The sequence below is a fragment of the Martes martes genome (genome assembly GCF_963455335.1).
Source record: "Martes martes genome assembly, chromosome: 6".
Classification (NCBI taxonomy): Eukaryota; Metazoa; Chordata; class Mammalia; order Carnivora; family Mustelidae; genus Martes; species Martes martes.
Window position 1 is genome coordinate 111,658,396 of NC_137893.1, and position 22,006 is coordinate 111,680,401.

Sequence of the window (22,006 nt, forward strand, 5' to 3'; positions counted from 1 at the left end):
CTCATAGATGTGTATTTTACCACAATAAAAAGAATTGAAAGGATAAGAAGAAGTGAAGAAAGAAATGATGAGTATCAGCAAGAAAGTGATTAATTCAGACAGTGGAGAGGATCCCGTGTGTGTGTGTGTGTGTGTGTGTGTGTGTGTGTGTGTGTGTGTGTCTGAGAAAATGGACCCAGAACAAATATCCAAGCAATAAGATCTAGTGATTTATGAGGGGAAAAAAAAGTAGATTACCAGCTTTTCAATAACAGTGCCTTATCCTGAAGAAAACAGTAACATAGTTAAGATGGCGAAGGAAAGAAACTGTGAACCAAGGATTTTACATTCAACTAAGCTGACTGAAGTATAAAGACAGCAAACTGCCATCAGTGTGCAGAAACTTGAGGAACACTGTTTTTAGGAGCTTTTCCTTGGGGATAGGCTGGAGCTTCAGACAGCTAAAGTAACTGGAGAGGCATTGCCATAGAGATTGAGAGCGAACATTAAGTATATATTTACATGGAGAACAAACACAGGACAAAATAAATAGAATGGAGTATGCAAGGGCTCTGTATTCTGACTACTTAGAGTTACTTAGAGTAATTCTAAGAAATGAGAGAATAGGAATAGCATACGAAAAACATGTAAAACAGTTTTTCAGTGATTATGGTGGTAGTAGTTTTGGTATTGTAATTCTGAGAATGTTTTGTGTGACATGGAAGAAACATTCATTCATCCCTATTGTCCTTGACATGGATTCTTGCTGTGGACCACAGGAGATCTGGATGAAAGAAGAGTTTAAATAAATACGGAAATTGAATTGGAAGTATCAGTAGGAACACAGGAAGGATTTTATCTTTAAATAATAAATGTCAGATTTATATTTACAGTTATATATGTTATATAATTCTATGTCATAAGTAATTATTTATATATTATACATATTATATAGAATTATTATGAATATAATGGACTAAGCTAGGAGAGAGGTATATATTCTACAGGAGAGAAAAAAAGCTATAATGTTATCTAAGTGGCCAAGTTCCCTCCTTGTTCATTTCAGCCTGCCCATAGTACCTGCTTTCTGAAGTTGCTACCTTTGTATACTTAAGAACCCTCATTTATGGGGCGCCTGGGTGGCTCAGGGGTTTAAGCCTCTGCCTTCAGCTCGGGTCATGATCTCAGGGTCCTGGGATCAAGCCCCGCATCGGGCTCTCTGCTCAGCAGGCGCCTGCTTCCCCTTCTCTCTGTCTGCCTAGCTCTGATTTCTCTCTGTCAAATAAATAAAAATCTAAAAAAAAAAAAAAAAAGAACCCTCATTTATGCCTTTTAGTAGTTAACCATCATTAGCTAGTTAACAATGTTTTATATTAAGTTTTACCAGCTCCAATGATTTCTGTCTGCTGCTTAGATGCTGGCTGATGCAGGCAGTGCTTGCAGCTGAGCCTGTGGAATAGAACCAAACATTTGCATGTGCTGCGGTGAACTGCTGGAAGTTTCTGAGGGAGCCAAAGATGTTCTTAAAATATTGTGTCAGAAAGTTAAATATGGCTGACTTTTCTAGAAGAGGGAGAGCCAGGAGGTAAGAAGTGACAGTAAGAGGTAAAAGAGGAATTCAGATATTGGCAGAGAAGATAAAAAGGAGAGGAGAGAGCTGAGAAAATTTCAGAAAAAACAGGATTTAGGACTGTTCAGAGAGGAAAGTATAGGAGATGCTGAAGATTTTATGCTGTAGGTACATTTTTGATGTACCAGAAATGATCATTTTGAGGCAAAGATGCTGATAAGGATACCAGAAGATGGATCTCGGTGGGAGGAAGGTGATGATTTGGGTCTTAGACATTTGGGGTTTTAAATGATAATGAGGTATCTGGGTGGAAATGTTTGGGAGGTGGTTGAGTATGAAGGTCTGAAGCTCTGGGAGAGGTCAGTATCATAGCTCTAAGTTAAGACTAATTATTCACTCAGTGTCTAGTATCTGGGGGTTGGTATTTAGAACTAACCCAGCGCATTCATGGTCTCTGCCTCAGGGAGCACACAATCACGTGGCACGTGTCCGAAAAGTTAACTCATGCTAACATTCTCTTTGTAGACGTGACACCGAGGTCCTGAGGGACCAGATGGCTCCCCATGTTTCTCACATTTAAGTAACAAGGTCAGAAATTGAATTTGGGTTTTCTAACATACTTTGGTTTTACCACACCAGGCCGCCTCTCCAGACATATTAGGCACTTAATGCCCTCCTTCCTACTCCTACCAATTGAAGTGAAATCGCAGCTCCTTCTTGAGCTGACTTCTGCAAGAGGTGAGGTGCTTTTCTTTCTATGGGAATTTTACTTTTAACAGACACCAAAGCCTTACTCTGCAGGGTAATGCTACCATGTTGGAATTTCAGAGACCAGCCAAGTCCTGATAGGCCTGAAGCTGCACCTCACCAGAGAGTATGAGCTTCCTCCAAGGTCTCAGCACCCCTCTGCCTGCACCCTGTCATTCTCTTGGATTCAAACCAAATGAAAGAGAATTAGTCAAATGGAGAGATGCCCAAGTACATGAGGGTAAATTTCAACTCCTACTCCCCTCTCATTCTTAAAAACTAAAATTTTGCTGATAAGGAAACAAGAGACCCTAGTGTGTTTGTGATTATCTAGCCAACTAAGTGTTTTCTTATTTTATCAGATATTGAAAATATAGTGAAGAGGAATAGAGAAAGTATCAGTGTGTTTGGAGGTAGACAGTCCAGATACTCTTTCTTCGGTTGCTTGAGAGCATATAGTTTTCAATGAGATAGCCTGGTTTAAATCTTGACCCCCTCCTGACTAGCTTTGTGACCTTGGGAAAGTAAGCTAAGCTCTCTGTGCCACAGTTCCTCACCAATGAAATGTGGATACTTCTTACAGTAGTTCTTACTGTATCTAAAGTACTTAGAACAATGCCTGGCTCCTAGTAAACACTATGTAAGTATTAATACTATTAATGTTGCAAAGTCCTACTCTCGACTAATTTCACTTTATTTGGAAAGGCAGGATTTATGCATGTGAAGAGATAACACACAGTGAGCATAGGTAAAAATCCCAACTGCATAATCAAGTCAGTGCTTTCTGGGAGGGTGGGAGAATGGGTGGGTCTTAATGGTGGAGATGACCTAGGACTATGTCCGTTAAAAAGGAGATGTGTATATGGAGGGGGAGATATGGAGCATAGAGAGAAAGTGAGCAGTGAGGAGTGGACTCTGGACTAAGCGTTTATGTACCAGAAGCATTGTGATAGAGAAAAGAGGAGGTCAGAGGAGCAGGTGGGAACTGTGTGAGCAAGGGAAGGGAAGCAAAGAGACACTTGTGAGAGATATTGGCCAAGAAGACCAGTCCCTAAATCTCTGATATGAGGCTATGCATCTAGGAAAAATAACCGAGTTCTCAGGCCCAGGTAGCAGGTGGTGGAGTGATGGTACCGTTCACCAAAACAGCAAAACCACAGGCAAAAGCTAGCTTTGAAAGGACAGACCATTTACAGCTTCCCAGTTTTGGGTGTTAGGAGGACTGGAAGAGAAACTACACACAAATCACTTTGCACAGTGCCTGGCACCAAGTCAGAGCTCCGTCTGTGCAGCCAGTATCATCTACGCTCTGGAGGCTGCAACGAAGGAATTTAAGTACAATGCTAAGACATGCTGGCCATGGATGTACATAGGAATGTACTTATTATATTTTCTGGTTTTTGTTTGGATACTTGGTTTCTTTTTCCTGAAAGAGACAAAATATATTCTTATAGCTGCAAGATTTAACTTGAACTCTCACCATGATTTTAACTATGATTAGAAAAATAGGTAATAAAAGAGACCGCAAGTGAGGACTTCCAAGAGGCCCGAGGGAGGCAAATTAGCCAATATTCTGTCATTTTTCCTCTGATTACAAGTCTCCCTTGGAGTCATTTTTTTCCCACACAGAATAAAGGAAAAGGGAAATCTTGACAGCCTTTGGTTCAGAAACAGTTGATGGTATTGTTAGAACAAGTACGTTTCATTATATGCTATAAAACTTGCTGAGCGTGCTGATGGCATTTGTAGAGTCATGTGGGGGAAATGCCCGAGGAGTCCTGGCTGCATTAGAATTCACTGTATACAGTGTAATGAGTTTAATTTGTGAAAAATAAATTTAATAATCTGTTGACTTTTGTCTTCTTTCTAGACTCACTCCTTTGAATTTTACTTAGAAAAGCATGTACTTAAAAGCTTCATGAACAATGAAAACAAGCACTGAAACTCAAGCTTCACACCACTGACTGCAAAATTATAAGCTATGGTGGGGAAGATGAGGTGTAAAGGAGCAGGCAATTAATGCTTTTTTTTTTTTTTTAAGGATGTTTTCACTGAAAACTGGTACCCTTTTAAAAAACAATGCATCAGCTGTCGTGTTTATCTTCTTTCACTGCCAAAGCAAATGGAGATTCTAGGCTCAAAGAATACTAGAGCCTAGAGGTGGCTTGGCAACCCCACACTCTGCTGAGGGGTGATGTGTTCCAGGCCACGGTAGAGCCTGGAATCCGGACCGGAACTTGGATCTGGCTGCCGGCTTATCTGCTGCTCTCCTTCCTTCCCCACCTCTCTGCCCTCACTGAATGCTCATTACTGGTAACCGGATTCTTTAAAACAGTAAAAGACTTCAGAATTGGGAGGGGCCTTTGAGAGCAAGAGCCTCAACCCTGTGAAGCTCTGGAGCTTGCTCAACATTGGAGATAAAAGTGACTGAGGACGGCCTGGACCTAGCTTCCCTGACTGAATTCTCAGCCATTTGTATTTCTTTAAATCACTCCAGATCAGTGAACAGGTGATTGAGTTCCTGTCAAAGTAACCGCAGCAGGGCTCATCCTCCTTAAGACCGCTGTATACTTCATGCTTCTGCTTACCCTGCTTCTCTGGGCCTAGAGATCTCCTCTGCAGACTAGAAGGACAGATGGGGCAGATGGTCTATAGGCTCTTCTAGCCCAAACATACCACACGCTGTTGACTGTGGATACAGTGCATGACCGAATTCCCTAGATTCCTTTAATAAACATTTTGCTGCAACAGACTCATTGTTTCTTTCTTTTTCTTTTTTTAAGATTTTTTAAAATTTATTTGACAGACAGAGATGACAAGTAGGCAGAAAGGCAGGCAGAGAGAGAGAAGCAGGCTCCCTACTGAGCAGAGAGCCCAATGCAGGGTTCGATCCCAGGACACTGAGATCATGACCCAAGCCAAAGGCAGAGGCCCAATCCACTGAGCCATCCAGGCACCCCTCATTGTTTCTCTTTCAAACAACCCATGACATTTCCTGCCTCTGCACCTTTGCAAACCATTCCCCTTCCCTGGAATCACTCTTTCACCTTATCTCAATTGTCTTGATTATGCTTCCTGCGGAATGTTGAGTGCCATGGGAGTGAAGGCCTGTTCTGTTTGCTGCATTAGTCCGCCAGTGGGAACAGTGCCTGGCACACAGTAGGCACTCGGTAAATAACGAATCCAAAAGATTATAGCTGCTGCTTGATTCCCATCTTTTGAAGCCTTATTAAACCATAATTAGGAGTCCTTGATTCTCACCTGGGGGCTCAATCCTGTCTTAGACTCTGCTCAGTTGTGACCCAAACAGAATAGTTGTCAGAGCTCTTGCCAGGAAAAGATACAACTTGGCATTGAATTAATTTTGCTGGGCTCTGACCTTGGGCCTCCCCCCAGGCCTCTGGTTTCCCACCTTTTTATGGCCTTCAGAGTGCATCGGAGTCTGATGACGAGTCTAGCAATCTTCCCCACCAGGTGGTGGTTCGGTGCGTGTTACTTAACTTTATGCTTAAAAGGTGATGCCATCCCTCTGGATATCAACTTTTGCCTTCCAGGCTGCTCTACCTTCTGGTAATGGCCATTGACTCTGTCCTCACAGTGCCGACGATATCCTGGGGGTGGACGACTCTTGGTCTCCGTCCCTCCCTATCCTGCTCTGGTTAAGTCAGTTACTTCATGATCCATATCATGTTCTATGTAAGAGTCACTCTCTTGGTACCTGGCATACCAGTGCCTGTTAAGATGTTTGCCTTGCCCTGCCCATGAGCCAGGGTTTTCTCCCTAAACTCCAGGCTACCTGCTTGACCTATCCATGTTGTTGTTTTAGGGTTCCTCTCTTGGTGCTGTGTCTTCTGTGGAGTCACTCTGCCACCAGGAGTTGGGGTGGCAAAGCCAACCATTGGCATGGATGGCCTCTTCAGTGTTTCATCCCTGACTCCAGTGAGCAGAGTCTGCTGGCCACACTGCTCTTTCTCCCTGAGATGTGCCCCTCTTTCAATCATGCTCCTGTTCAGGGAAGGGTGGCTGTTTCCTCTTCTAGTATCACGGTTAAGAGATAGTGTTCTGTGTCACAGTGCCTAGATACCAGTTGTATGGCTGAGGCAAATTACTCAGCTCTAAGCTTCAATTTTTTTAACTGAAAAGTGGGGGAGGAATGCAGGCCATAACAGTAATTTGTCTTGTATGGTCCTGATGAGGATTAAATTAGGAGTAGAACCAGCAAGTTTTGTAGCCCAGAGTTATTGGGCTCCCCTACATGCTTCAGCTCTCTGAACTGCTCTATCCTATGAGTTCCCATAACACTTATTCTCTATGCTCTCATTTTGCATTTAAGGGTACTATATTGCACCTGCAATTTCCATTTTTAGATCCATGTCTTACACGTCCAGCTATATTGTCGGTTCCTTTAGGTAAAAATCTGTGCCTAGTATCACCTTATACCTCCCAAGCCTAGCCCAGTGCCCTGCATATAGCAGACACATAGTAAATACTTACTTTTATTGTTGGCATGAATAATCACCTCATTATTCTAAAAATCAAACATTACCATCCCACGAAATCTGCCCACCCCAGAGTTCATTTCCCTTGTTGATGGTGCATGGGCAAGGATAAATGCCAAGACAGAAAAAAACTCTTATTAACTATCCCAGGGATTATGCAGGTGGCAGCTGTCCTGGGACAATGTTCCTTATTAATCATGTTCTTAGACTTACTTGCAACAGTGGCTAGAAATAACAATGGTCAGAGTAAAAATCTGCTTTCCAATTAGCTCAGGAAAAAAATGGCATCTGGGACTCAGACAGTAGGAAGCTAAGAGACTCACTCCACAATATTTCAAAATATTGCTTCACTTGTAATGGCAGTCTCCTCTCCTCACTAGAGAGTTTCAGACTGGTAAGTTTCCTGACCCCAAGCACTTTGACTTCACCTATTATTGACCAGTAACAGAATGAAAGGTGGTAAGTTCAATGTCACATCCTCTCTCTTGGAGAAAGGCATTTCACACAATTAACAACTTAAAATTTGGGAGCAGCTTTTTAAGAAAAGCGTATTTGGGTTCTGAATTGAAAAGCAAAGACACTGGTGCTCAGACACTGTACTACATCTGCAGTGAAAGGATTAAAGGAGAGGAGTGAATCACACACGTGAAGTTATGGGATACTCCAGCCTTTAGACTGGAGGCTACAGCTGGAGGTTGGGAGTGGGGACCTAAACAGGGAGGAAGTTCAGTTGGGTTCCAACTCCTTCCCTTTCTCAGCTCCAGAGGTGGCACTATCTCTTTGTCTATTTCTTCTATAAAGTGGGGGAAACACCTCTTTTCCCAACCTGCTTTCTCAGAAGGTTGTTGTAAAGATCATATGTGGTAATATTTTTAAAAGATCCTTCTGGGTTTAGAAGTGCTGAGTAAACATAAGTCGAACAAAATGGTTTTGTTGACCACAGACCCCTTCTGGACCTGGTGGTCTTCCCGGTGCCTGGCACGGAGGCCTGGACAGGGTGGACAGTAGGGTACAGGGAGTGCCATGCTGGTGACAGTTACCATTTCACTGGAGACAGAGACAGGCTGATCTGAAGGAGGGCAGGATATTCTTATGAAGTAAATCTTGCTTTTCCCTTAGACGGAATTTACAAATTCTAATTTAGGGATCTAGAGGGTTTTGTTCCAGATCATGTGGGAGGGGTCCAGAGGCAACATGGCCAGGGACAAGATTTCTATCTACCTCTCCTTGAGAAATCTCTGGATGCACTAAGAACAAATGCTTGTTTTTCTATGGGCCAGTCTTCTTTTGGGAGGAGAGAACTGAGGAAAAATGAACTTAAAACTACAAAGGGGTTATTGTTTGGCAAAGAGGGGAGAGGGTGATTTTTCTCAAGGAAAGAAAAATGTGACAGTAGGGAGAGCAAGGGAAGAGTTTTATGTCTGTTTCAGGGTTGGAGGTAACACAGCCCATTACCAGCAGAGGCCTGGGTAGACTTCTAGATATTTTTAAGAAGAAGAAAGGTAATTACCTTTCTGAGATGGCTTAAGGGCATTTCTTTTCAAGGCCACTTCAATTTCCTTGCTGAGTCTATAAACTTTGTAAGGGAAAATAGAAATGTATATCCACTTCAAGAATAATGTGACAAGCTATCTTTTACAGCAAACTCTTGCTTTTTAGAACTTTTTGTTTTTCAGTACTGAGAATTCTAAGTAATGAAGGATAATATTAAAATTTGAGAGCAATAACTCAGGAAAATACATTAGTAACTAAATTGTTAAGCTGTTACATAATTTCCCATTAGGTTACCTACCTTACCTGTTACTTCTAGAAATGTAGCCCCAAATGCTATCTCTAAAGAGGGTGGTAACAATGAAAAGCCAAAAGCCAAGTATCTCTAAGAGACTGATAATTTCCAGCTTGGAGCAATTCATTGTCAAAATTTCCAGGGTCTTAGAAAGAAATTGCCAACATTAGATTGTCTACATTTCTCCAAGAAAAATAGAGATCAAAAGAGACATATATAAAAAACATAAATAACTGACCCAAACAGTAGCCTCAGAGGGGTTCCAAAGAGGCTTCCTTAGAGAGAAATGCTTATAACGCTTTTTCAGAAAAATTCAACTTTCTTAACAGTGCTAATAACATTAAACCTTTAAGAAGAACTTTCCATCTACTAACCTTTGGGGGAAAAGCCCCACTTATCCAGAGGCAAGAAACAGTTCACACTAGATGATCCATTAATCCCTGAACTAGGCCTATAAATGAAATGGTTTATAGAAAAAAGAATTTTAGAATTTATAACCTTTGTCAAAAACTCAAAATAACTCCTGTTATTTCTCTGTTTCAAATAAAGATTCACAGGCAGGTACAAAGAGTAATGATTTTTAAATTAAAAAGTTTTATGAGATTTTCAAGTAGAGGAATAAAGCTAGAGAGTCAAGCTTTTCCTCTGAAGAGAAAAAAAAAAAAAAAAGGTTGAGTGAAAGGAAAATATAAAAGCCAAGCAGAAGAGAAGAAAAATATATTGAAAGACGCCCATTAAAAAATATTTACAGAGTATAGTAAATCTATTTAATCTTAACTTTTTATTACTAAGAGAATTGTTCCCTAAGCAAATTAATAGCATAAAGAAGATTCCAGGTAGGATCCAGAACTTAATTATGAGAATAAGTCATGCTTGTCATTAACAGCATAGTTTGCAAACCAAAAATGTCTCACCTGATGATTATGTGTTTATAACAGAAAGGTTGGGAAAAATCCTACCTGATGATGCTTTGGCAAATCATCAGTTTGAGTTAAATGTTTATAATAATAATCAAAGTCTTTTAGAGATTGGAAAATATAAGAGAAAATCTAAACTGATTCTGCCTCTCAAGGTATATATGAGAAAATGGAGTTTCTTAGTGGTACAATGTTTGGCTAAGGATTGTGTCTAGTTGGTTAAAAGGGTCTAGGATCATGTTTTAAAGTTTCCCGTTCAGGTTTCTTTTCTCTATCATAATGCTTAATTGAAAACAGTCCCAGAATCAGAGAATTTCACTCAGCTTTGGAAGAGCCATTAAAATTCATGTATATATAATACATACTGAAAAGTGTACAAGTCTTAGGTACACAGTAAACACACCCACCCTAGCAGGGAAATACCACATTACCCAAACTGCACAAAGTCCCTTGTACCCCTTCAAGGCAGAACCCACACCGTACAACACAGTTACTTATTTCTATACCCAGCTGAGGAATGAACAAACTGAGGTCCACATTGGATAAATGGTTTGTCCAAAAGCAAATTGTTAGCAAGAACAATGAAACAAGGTCTTATGATGCCAACTTCAGTGTTTTTCCACTAAGTTAATTCCATCTAATTTAGCTAACAATATAAAGCCCAACACTGTAAAACTGCAAAAGAGTGCCCCAAACATTTGTTGAATGAATTAATGAAATCATTTCTGACGTTCCTCCTGTTTCATACATTATTTCTGTGACCTTGGTGTGTTTTTATTGGTCTCTCACCCACATTGGAAGGTCTCATCATATCTTGTTGATGAATCTGGGCTGAATATTTTTGAACAAGGTACTATGAAGCTGTATGTGTGGGTGCTGTCGCCCTTTAGAGGGTTTTCCTCTAAGAGGGTTGAATGTGAGCCCATTTCACTGGGTGAACTCCCATGTCCATATTTGAAAACTTATCTCTGGGGTTAATTTATTTTGATAGAAAGTAATCCTTCAACCACCTGGGGAAACGTGAAAACTGTTAAAGTTCTAGAAGCAGTATGAGAGAAGTAGTTGTGTGACCAGTTCCTCCTGCAGACTTTCACTAAATCCTGTTTTCATTTCTACATCTCATTCCCATTGTCCTCTGGGGATGACTAAAAGTTGATCTACCTTTTATTGTCACCATGCAGTAACAAGTCCAAACAATGGCAATAATAAAATACTCTCCTACCTTCAAATACCAGCTTGGTCTGGTTCTAAACGATTGTGGTTGCTATTTTTTTTCAACTTTATAGATTTAATTTACATACCATAAAACCCCCTACGTTAAGGGTACATTTGATAAATACTGGTAATTATACACAGTTTGATCAATTTGGAGAACTGCATTCAGGATATTGTTCCATTCCTCTAAAGAGTTTTCTTGGGCCCCTTTGCAGTTCATACTTGATCCAACTTTCAGTCCCAGTCAGCTACGGATCTGCTTTCTCTTCCTATGCATTTTACTTTTAAGAATTTCATATAATGGGGGGGGGGCGCCTGGGTGGTTCAGTCATTAAGAGTCTGACTTTGGCTCAGGTCATGATCCCAGGGTCTTGGGATCGAGTCCCACATTGGGCTCCCTGCTCTGCGGGAAGCCTGCTTCTCCTCCCACTCCCCCTGCTTGTGTTCCCTCTCTCGCTGTGTCTCTCTCTGTCAAATAAATAAATAAAATCTTAAAAAAAAAAAAAAAGAAGAATTTCATATAATGGGGACGCCGGGGTGGCTCAGTGGGTTAAGGCCTCTGCCTTCGGCTCAGGTCATGATCCCAGGGTCCAGGGATCCAGCCCCGCATCGGGCTCTCTGCTCAGCAGTGAGCCTGCTTCCTCCCTCTCTCTCTGCCTGCCTCTCTGCCTACTTGTGATCTCTGTTTGTCAAATAAATAAATAAAATCTTAAAAAAAAAAAAGAATTTCATATAATGAAATCAAATAGTATGTGCTCTTTTGTGTTTTCTTTCACTTAAGATGTTTTTGAGATTTATCCATCATGTATATATTAACATTCCTTTTATTGCTGAGCAGTTTTCCATTATATTGATATATCACAATTTGTTTATCCAGTCACATGTTGGTGAACATTTGGGTTCTTCCAGTTTTGGACAATTGTGGATAATGCTGTGAACATTTGGTGTAAGTCTTCACGTAGACATACAGTTTCATTTTTTTTGGATAAACCCCTAAAAGTAGGATCGATGGATCCTAGGTTCAACTTTCTAAGATAAGCTATGCTGACTTCCAGAGTAGTGCCATTTTGGTTTCCATCAGCAATGTTTGAGAATTGTCACTGCACTACATCATCAACACTTGCTATTAGTATTTTTAATTTAGGCTATTGTGGTAGTGTGTTGTATTATCTCATTTGGTTTTAATTTCATTTCTCTGATGACTTGTGATGGTAACAAGTTATCATGCTCTTTTTTAAAAATTTTTTAATTTTTTTATAAACATATAATGCATTATTAGCCCCAGGGGTACAGGTCTGTGAATAGCCAGGTTTACACACTTCACAGCACTCACCATAGCACGTACCCTCCCCAATGTCCATAAGTTATCATGGTCTTATTTGCCATATGTTTATCTTCTTTTGGGGAATGTCTATTCAAATTGTTTTTCTCTCTTAATGGGTTGTTTGCCTTCTTGAGTTGAAAGAGTCCTTTTTTATATTTTAGGTAAAGCCTATGTCATATGTATTTTGAAAATATTTTCCTAGACTAAATTTGTCTATTTTGCTTCCCTCAACTATGTTTAAGAATATGTTTTAATTTTGATAAAATATATTTTATCAGTTTTTTCTTTTATAGCCATGTTTATAGTGTCTTACTTAAGAGATCTTTGACTCAGGTCACAATTGTTTGTTGTTGTCGTTCTCTTCTAGATGCTTTATACTTACATTTCTTATGTTTAGGTCTATGATCCTTTTTGAGTTAATTTTTATATATGGTATAATGAACTGAGGTTAATTTTTTATACAGATATCCAGTTTCTCCAGCACAATTTAAAGACTACTTTTTCTCCATGGAATTACCTTGTCTTAAGAAAAGACTTGGCATATTCCAGAAATAGAAAGGAGGTCAATGTGGTCTGAATTTAGTGAAAGAGGAGGAGAATGATATACAATGATGTTGGAGAGAGAAATCAGGGCCAAACCTTCTAAGGTCTTATAGGTCTTGATAAGAAATTTGGATTTCATTCTGGTAGTAATATAATTGCTTCAGGGATTTTAAACATGGACAGTGGATGATCTGAATTATATTTTTAAAAAGACAATTCTTCATCTGTTTGTACCAATCCAATGAAACCATGCTAATGAAGGTCACTGCTGACCATGCAGTAGTAAGCTGAGTTTGATGGAGTTTTATTGTTTTTCAGTGGGGCAAAATTTGACCCAGAGCTCAGCAGTTTTTAACTGCCAACCACACATTTGCCTTTTCCCCTCTCTTTGTAGGAGTCTGTTTAAAACCAGAGCTAATGCACATTTTTGAATGCTAGCTTATATATTGCTACTGCCAGAAATCTTTGCCAAGGTTATCGAAAATGCTACCTGGTGCTATACGTCTTTTTGGCTTCTCTTCCTTTTGCTATTTCCTTATTGCCAAGGTAAACACTGTGCTAATGCCAGTAGGAAAAAGCTTAAGAAGAATTTTTAGTTATTAGAGACTGCATACCCCTTGGTGATTATTACTAGCGTGATTTAAACTATATGAAATTAACTAAACATGAGGAAACTAGGATAGCATTTTTATAACAAAGAAGATTTATAATGCATTGTGATCATCCACTGAACTTCAAAATGATTAGCTTAAATTTATAAAAAAAGATTTTGACACAAAAAAGTTTTGTTCTGTATAAGAGTAGATTATAAGAGAAATTGTACATTTCCTAATAATAGAATTGGTTTATTTTGGCAAAATTTTGTTGAAAGATGGTTAACTGGTTAAGTTACATCTAGTTTATCTTTTCTGATTAATTCCAAAAGGCTCTTATTTAAATATAAATTTGTGCTTAAACTTTAGTAGCTTTAGTGTATGCTTTAACTTTCAGAACATTCAATATATTGAAGTTAAGAGATAAAAAGTGAAAGTTTATTTATTTTTTTTTTTTTTTAAAGATTTTTTATTTATTTAACAGACAGATCACAAGTAGGCAGAGAGGCAGGCAGAGAGAGAAGGGAGGAAGCAGGCTCCCTGCTGAGCAGAGAGCCCGATACGGGGCTCGATCCCAGGACCTTGGGATCATGACCTGAGCCGAAGGCAGCGGCTTTAACCCACTGAGCCACCCAGGCGCCCCAAAAAAAGTGAAAGTTTAATCAAGTTGAACAAATAGGTTACTACTGTTTTTCCTTTAATGAGTTTTATATGATTAATATCAACTGTTTGGCTGATCGGTTCTACAGATAAGTTTCAAATTTGCATCGTAACTATATAATTTATTTAATATTGTAAGAATGTTGGTTAGGAAGATAGACACTTTATTAAGTAAAATGTTGGTACTAGTCTTGATAATGTTGACGTTCTTTAATTTTAATTTCTTCATTTTATCTCCATGTTAACTTAATTTTCATTTTAAAGATTATTTTAGGTGTTTAAATATAGAATTTAGTTTTAGTCTTCTAAAGTTTTAACATTTACTGAAATAGTCTTGCTAGAAAGGAGTTAGAAAAATTTTTTTAATTTTATTTTTTTAATTATTTTTTAAAAAATTTGAGTATAGTTGACATACAATGTTATATTACTTTCGGGTATACAACGTAGTAACTCAACTTTTCTATACATCATACAGTGCTCACCACAAGTGTACCTACCATCTGTCACCATACAATGCTATTAAAATATCATTGACTATATTCCCTATGCTATACTCTTTTATTCTGGAATTGGGAAATTTTTTAATTTAAAGAGATATAGAGAAACTTCCATTTCTGTTGGACTAGATAATATGAAAATTCCCCCACTAGTAGCATGTGGAAATTATGAGATTAATATCTTCAAAACAAAGAGAAAACTGAAACTAGAGTGGAAAGCTAGGACTAATGTCCGGATTTTTCTAGAGTGTCTATAATACTAGAAATAGAGGCCAGGGTTTTGACAGCATTTTGAAGGAATAGAAGATAGAAGATGTCTAATAAGATGGGCAATTATACTAACACTCATGCATAAAAATAGGATAATCAGAGGGCTAGACCCTCAGTGAATGGTTGAACTAGGAAAAGAAAATCATATCTTGGTGAAAGGGGTCAAACGGAAACTTTAAAAGTTTTAGTCCTTGGCTTCATATGGGGGAAAATTGTTCCCTAAAAGTTAATTATCAGTCTACACATAAGCTCATGGTTTGAATTTACAAAACCTGCAACATTCAAGAAAAACCTTACTAACAATTTAATTTAAAGTGCTTCAGATGACTACAGTACCAGAGTGGTAGAGTACCTAACAGAAGTAAATGCATATTTATTAGGTGAAAGTCATTTCCAACTTGTCTCTTTCAAATTAAGGCCCACCAAACAAAAGTTACACACAAAAGAAAACAAGCTACAGTGAGCAGAATCATCAAAAACAGCAAACTGTAAATTAGATAGACTTGACCTAAGATCTGACACAGGATTGGAAATGTTGAAATTATGCTTAAAATATTTTTGTAAATAAAAAAAGAATATTGTAAATATGACCAAAAACTAAGATTGAGAATATTCTAACAATTATATAACACTGGAAAGGAGCTAAGCAGAATCTATAGAAATGAAACATATTTAAATTAAAACTCTGTGGATTGGCTAAACATCAAATCTGACACAGTTAAAGAGAAATTATCAAACTGAAGAACAGATCTGAAGAATTATGCAGAATTTAGCACAGAGAGATTAAAAAAGTATGGAAGACAGGTTAAGAGATATGGAAGACAGAATGAAAAAGTCTAACACATGGCTAATTGGAGTTCCAGAATAAAACAGTACTGAGAAGAGGGAGAGATAATTTTGAAAAATTTTTTTGAAATATTTTTTATAATGAGAATTTTCCATAATTAAGGAAAGACAGAGATTCTTAGATTTAGAAAAACAATAAATCCCATGCAGAACAAACAAAAATTAACAAACCCAGTCACACAGGAGTCAAAGTGAGATCATCAATGACAAAATAAAAAGTAACTTATTAAAACAGGTGGACACCTATCTTCAAATAAAAGTTAGATTGAGGTCACAGCAGCAAAATGGAAGCCAGAGAACACAAATACATCTCCAATGTGCTGAGAGAAAATAGAAGTTCATCTAAAATTAGAAACTTAAACTGTCTTTAAGAATGAGGATTAAATATATTTTCAGGTAGACACAAATTAAAGGAGTTCACCACCAACAGACTTCACTAAAAGAATTTCAAAAGGATGCACTCAAAGTAGAAGCAGAATGATCTCTGATAGAAGGTCTAAGATTCAAGAAAGAATAGTATGTAAAAAAAAAAAATGTGGTAAACATGAGGGAAAATATAAACTAAGATGGGCTGTATAAAAAGTAATAACACTGATTTCGGGGTAAAATTATTAAAATTTTATACTAATAACATTTAAGACAAGAAGGGAGTTGTTATATGTTGAATTATTTCCCCTTGAAAAGGATATGTTGGAACCCTAATTCACAGTACCTCATAAAGTCACTTTATTTGGAAATAGAGTCTTTACAGAGGTAATTTCAGTTTAAATAAGGTCATTAGATGGCCCTAATCCAATATGGCTGGTGTCCTTACAAAAAAGAGAAATTTAGACACAGATAACACATAGGAATAAAACCATGTGAAGTTGAAGGTATGCTTCTACATGCCAAAGATTGCCAGAAAACCACTCAGAGCATTCAAGAAATAGAACAGATTCTACCGCACAGTCCTCAGAAGGAACCAACAGTACTGACACCTTGATCTTGGATTTCTAGCTTCTAGAACTGTGAGACAATAAACTGTGATTCTTTACGTCACTCAGTTTGTGGTTCTTTGTTACAGCAGCCCTAACAAACTAATACAGAAGTGTTTAGAGTAAAATGTCCAAGGTGATGAGAGTTCTAATAATTTTATACTATTTGCAAAGATAATATTACATATTTTAAGGAAACTATGTATGTTGGAAGTTACTAAAAATGAAAATATATCTTTTACTTCAATAGAGAATAAATAGAATAAAAAATAAATTCTCATGGTATATATGGCTGATTCCACATCTGGAAAGGTACAAGATGATCCTGGAACATTTTCATACTGGAGAGCAACAAAACCCTCAAAGATTTCTACTAACAGACTCATAAACTAATCTGGTTAGGTTGCACTGGCCAAGAAAGGGAAATTTATACACTCATAAAGATAACAAATGTTGTGGATTAACATTTATCTAATATATTTAAATCCAGAAATTCAAAATGATACTAATTATTTATAATTTATAGGAATAAATGAACAAACTCACTAGTTACTTTTGAAGGGTTCTAGAGAATGATTTCATTATGTTGGGAACTAGCCAAAATCTGTCAATAATTAGTCCTATTGTCTACTAGGAAGATGGTAGAGTAGGAGGATTCTGGGCTTACCTAGTCCCATGGATATAACTAGATAAAATCCACATCAGTGTAAATAACCCAGAAAAGGTCCCCCAAACTGGTAGAACAGACTCTCCATGGCTATATAGAGAGGCAACGATAAGAGAGTAGAAGGAGCAGAGACATGGTCAGGAACCAAAGTGACCCATGGGAGGGTGGGATGCCACAGGCATGGAGAGGGGAGAGGAGCAGGTCCCATTCCAGGTACCCCACGCACAGGGGACCCACACTGGGAAGATGAATCCCCATAACACTCAAATTTGAAAAGCAGAGGGCTTAACATCTCAAGTTGTTTAATTAGTGGGGCTTAACACCTGGAATTTTAAGAAATCAATGGATTTAGCTCTAGGAAAGCTGGACAGTGACAGGAAACTGAGCCCCCACCCTCAAAGAGACAGAACAACAAAAGCCCTGCTGAGATATAGGCTAAATCCCTTTTGCACTATTGATGGGAAATTCAAACTGGTGCAGCCAATGTGGAAAACAGTATAGAGGTTCCTCAAAAAGTGAAAAATAGAACTACCTTATGATTCACCAAGTATACTACTAGTTATTTACTCAAAGAATATAAAAATACTAATTCAAAGGGATACATGCTCCCCAATGTTTATAGCAGCATTATCTACAAGAGCCAAACTATGGAAATAGCCCATGTCCATCAACTAACGAATGGATAAAGAAGATGGGATATATATACACAATGGAATATTACTCAGCTATAAAAATGAATGGAATCTTGCCATTTGTAACAACAGGGATGGAGCTAGAGAGTATTATGCTAAGCAAAATAAGTCAGTTAGAGAAAGACAAATCCCACATGATTTCACTCATATGTATAATATAAGAAATAAAATGAAGGAGCAAAGGGGAAAAAAAAGAGAGAGGCAAACTAAGAAATAGATTCTTAACTACAAAGAACAAACTAATGGGTACCAGATGGGAGGTAGGTGGGGGATGGTTTAAATAGGTGATGGGGATTAAGAAGTGGAGTCGTGATAAGCACAGGCTGATGTATGGGAGTGTTAAATTACTATATTGCATACATGAAACCAATATAACACTGTATGTTAACTCCTGGAATTAAAATGAAAACTTAAAAAAACAGCAGAAAGAAGTAAATAATAAAGGTTAGAGTGGAAATAAATGAAATAGAAACTAAAACAAACAACAACAACAAAACAACAGCTCAATGAAACCAGGAGCTGATTGTTTAAATACATCACAAAATGATAAACTTTTAGCCAGATGCATCAAAAATTAAAAAAAAAATAAAAGAGAAACTCAAACAAAAAATGAAAGAGGTGAAATAGTAACTGAAACCATAGTAATATAAAAGATTAGGATGGGGCGCCTGGGTGGCTCAATGGGCTGGGGCCTCTGCCTTCAGCTCGGGTCATGGTCCCAGGGTCCTGGGATCGAGCCCCACATCGGGTTCTCTGCTCGGCAGGGAGCCTGCTTCCCCACACTCTCTGCCTGCCTCTCTGCCTACTTGTGATCTCTCTCTGTCAAATAAATAAATAAACTCTTTAAAAAAAAAGATTAGGATATTACGAAAAATGATATGCCAACAAATTGGGCAACTAGAAGAAATGGATAAATTCCTAGGAACATACAGCCTACTAACACTGAATCAGGAAGAAGTAGAAAATTTGAACAGACTGGTTACCAGTAATGAAATCAAATCAGTAATAAAAAAAACTCCCAACAAACAAAGTTCAGGACAAGAAGTGTTCACAGGTGAATTCTACCAAACATGTCAAGAAGATTTAATACCTATCCTCCTCAAACTATTTCAAAAATAGAAGAGGATGGAAAACTTCCAAATTCATTCTATGAGGCCAGTATTACCCTGGTTCCAAAACCAGATGAAGACCCTACCAAAACAAAACAAACAAAACAAAAAAACAAAAATAAACAACCCAAACAAATAAAGTAAAAACAAAACAAAAACTACAGACTAACCTCTCTGATGAACATAGATGCAAAAATCCTCAACAAAATAGCAGCAAACCAAATTCAACAGTACATTAAAAAAAGAAAAATCAGTAACCATGATCAAGTGGGATTTATTCCTGGGATGTAAGTGTGGTTCAATATTCACAAATCAATCAACATGATACATAACATCAGTAAGTGAAAGGAGAAAAACCATATGATCATTTTGATAGATGCAGAAAAAGCATTTGACAAAGTATAACATCTATTCATGATAAGAACCCTCAACAAAGTAAGTTTAGAGGGAACATATCTAAACATAATTAAGGCCACGTACTCAATGGTGAAAAACTCAGAGCTCTTTCCCTAAGGTCAGGAACGAGACAAGTCTGTCTATTCTCACCACTGTTATCCAACATAGTACTGGGAGTCCTAGCCATAGCAGTCAGACAACAAAAAGAAATAAAAGGCATCCAAATTGGTAAGGAGGAAGTAAAACTTCCACTATTTGCAGATGACATGATACTATATGTAGAAAACCCTAAAGAGTTCACCAAAAATCTACTAGAATGGACACATGAATTCAGTAAAGTCATAGGGTACTAAAACAATGTACAGAAATCTGTTGCATTTCTATACACTAATAATGAAGCACCAGAAACAGAAACTAAGAAAATAATTCCATTTACAACTGTACCAAAACAATAAAACATTTAGGAATAAACTTAACCACAGAAATGGAAGAACTGTGCTCTGAAAAATATAAAACAATGATGAGATAAATCGAAGATGACACCAAGAAATGGAAAGACATTCCATGCTTATGGGTTGGAAGGACAAATATTGTTAAAATGTCTATACTACCCAAAGTAATTTACAGATTTGATGCAATCCCTATCAAAATACAAATAGCATGTTTCACAAAACTAGAACAGATCAATCCTAAAATTTCTTTGGAACCACAAAAGGCTCTGCATTAGCCAAAGCAGTCTTGAAAAAGAAAAAACAAAACAAAACTAAAAGTGGAGGTATCACAATTCCAGATTTTAAGTTATATTACAAAGCAGTAGTAATCAAAACAGTATGTGCTAGCATAAAAATAGGCACATAGACAAATAAATAGGCAGTCCAAAAATAAACCCACAATTGTGTGGCCAATTAATGCTCAATAAAAGGGGCAAGTATATGCAATGGGAAAAAGACAGTCTCTTCATCAAATGGTGTTGGGAAAACTGGACAGCCACATGCAAAAGAATGAAACTGGACCACTTTCTCACACTGTACACAAAAATAAACTCAAAATGGATTAAAGACCTAAATGTGAGACCTGCAACCACAACAATCCAGGCAGTATTTACTCTGACATTGGCCATTGCAACATTTTTCTAGATATGTCTCCTGAGGCTAGGGAAATTAAAGCAAAAATAAACTATTGGGACTACTTCAAAATAAAGTCTCTGCACAGTGAAGGAAACAATCAGCAAAACTAAAAGACAATCTACTGAATGGGAGAAGATATTTGCAAAGGATATATATGATAAAGGGTTAATTCCAAAATACATAAAGAACTGATAGAACTCAATACCCAAACCCCAAATAATCTGATTAAAAATGGGCAGAAGACATGAACAGATATTTTTCCAAAGAAGACATAAAGATGGCTAGCAGACACATGAAAAGAAGTTCAGTATCATTCGTCAGCAAGGAAATGCAAACTGGACTACAGTGAGATACCTCACACCCATCAAAATAGCTAAAATCAAAAACACATGAAACAAGTGTCAGCAAGGATTGGAGAAAAGGGAAATTTCTTGCACTGTTGGTGGAAATACAAACTGGTGCAGCCTTTGCAGAAAACACTATGGAGGTTCCTCAAAAAGTTAAAACTAGAATGACCATATGATCCAGTAATTCCACTACCAGGTCTTTACCCAACAAATATGAAAACAAACTGAGGGTTGTTGGAGGGGAGAGAGGTGGGGGGATGGGACGGCTGGGTGATGGATATTTGGGAGGGTATGTGCTGTGGTGAGTGCTGCATTTTGTGTAAAGCTGATGAACCACAGACCTGCACCCTTGAAAAAATGATACATTATATGTTAATAAAAAATTTAAAAACACCACTAATTTGAAATGATATATGTACCCCTATGTTCATTGCAGCATTATTTAAAAATAACCAAATTATGGAAGCAACCCAAGTGTCCATAGATAGATGAATGGATAAAGAAGATGTGGTACACACACAAACAAACAGAGGAATATTATTCAGGTAAAAAAATAAATGAAATCTTGCCATCTGTAACAATGTGGATGGATCTAGAGGATATAATGGTAAGTGAAATAAGACAGAGAAAGACAAATACCTATGATTTCCTTCATATGTGGAACTTAAGGGACAAGACAAACAAGCATGGGAAATAAGAGACAAAGCAAAAAACAGACTCTTAACTATGGAGAACAAACTCATGGTTACCAGAGGGGAGGTGGAAGGGGGAATGCGTAAAATAGTTGAAGCGGATTAAGAGTATACTTCTAGTGATGAACACGAAGTAATATAGAGAATTGTTCAATCATTACATTGTACACCTGAAAGTATTCTTTCATATAATACATACCTATAAAACTGTATGTTAATTATACTGGAATTAAAAATAAAGAATTCTAATAAATAAGTAAATAAATAAATAATTCTATATTTCCTAAAAGATATTTTGAGTCCTCATTCTATGCAAATATTTGTCTTGAGAGTTTCCCTTTATAAACCCATTCCAGGGGCACCTGGGTGGCTCAGTGGGTTAAGCTTCTGCCTTTGGCTCATGTCATGATCTCAGGGTCCTGGGATCAAGCCCCACATTGGGCTCTTTGTTCACCAGGGAGCTTGCTAGCCCCTCTCTCTCTGCCTGCCTCTCTGCCTACTTGTGATCTTTGTCTGTCAAATAAATAAATAAATAAAATCTTAAAAAAAAATCCCA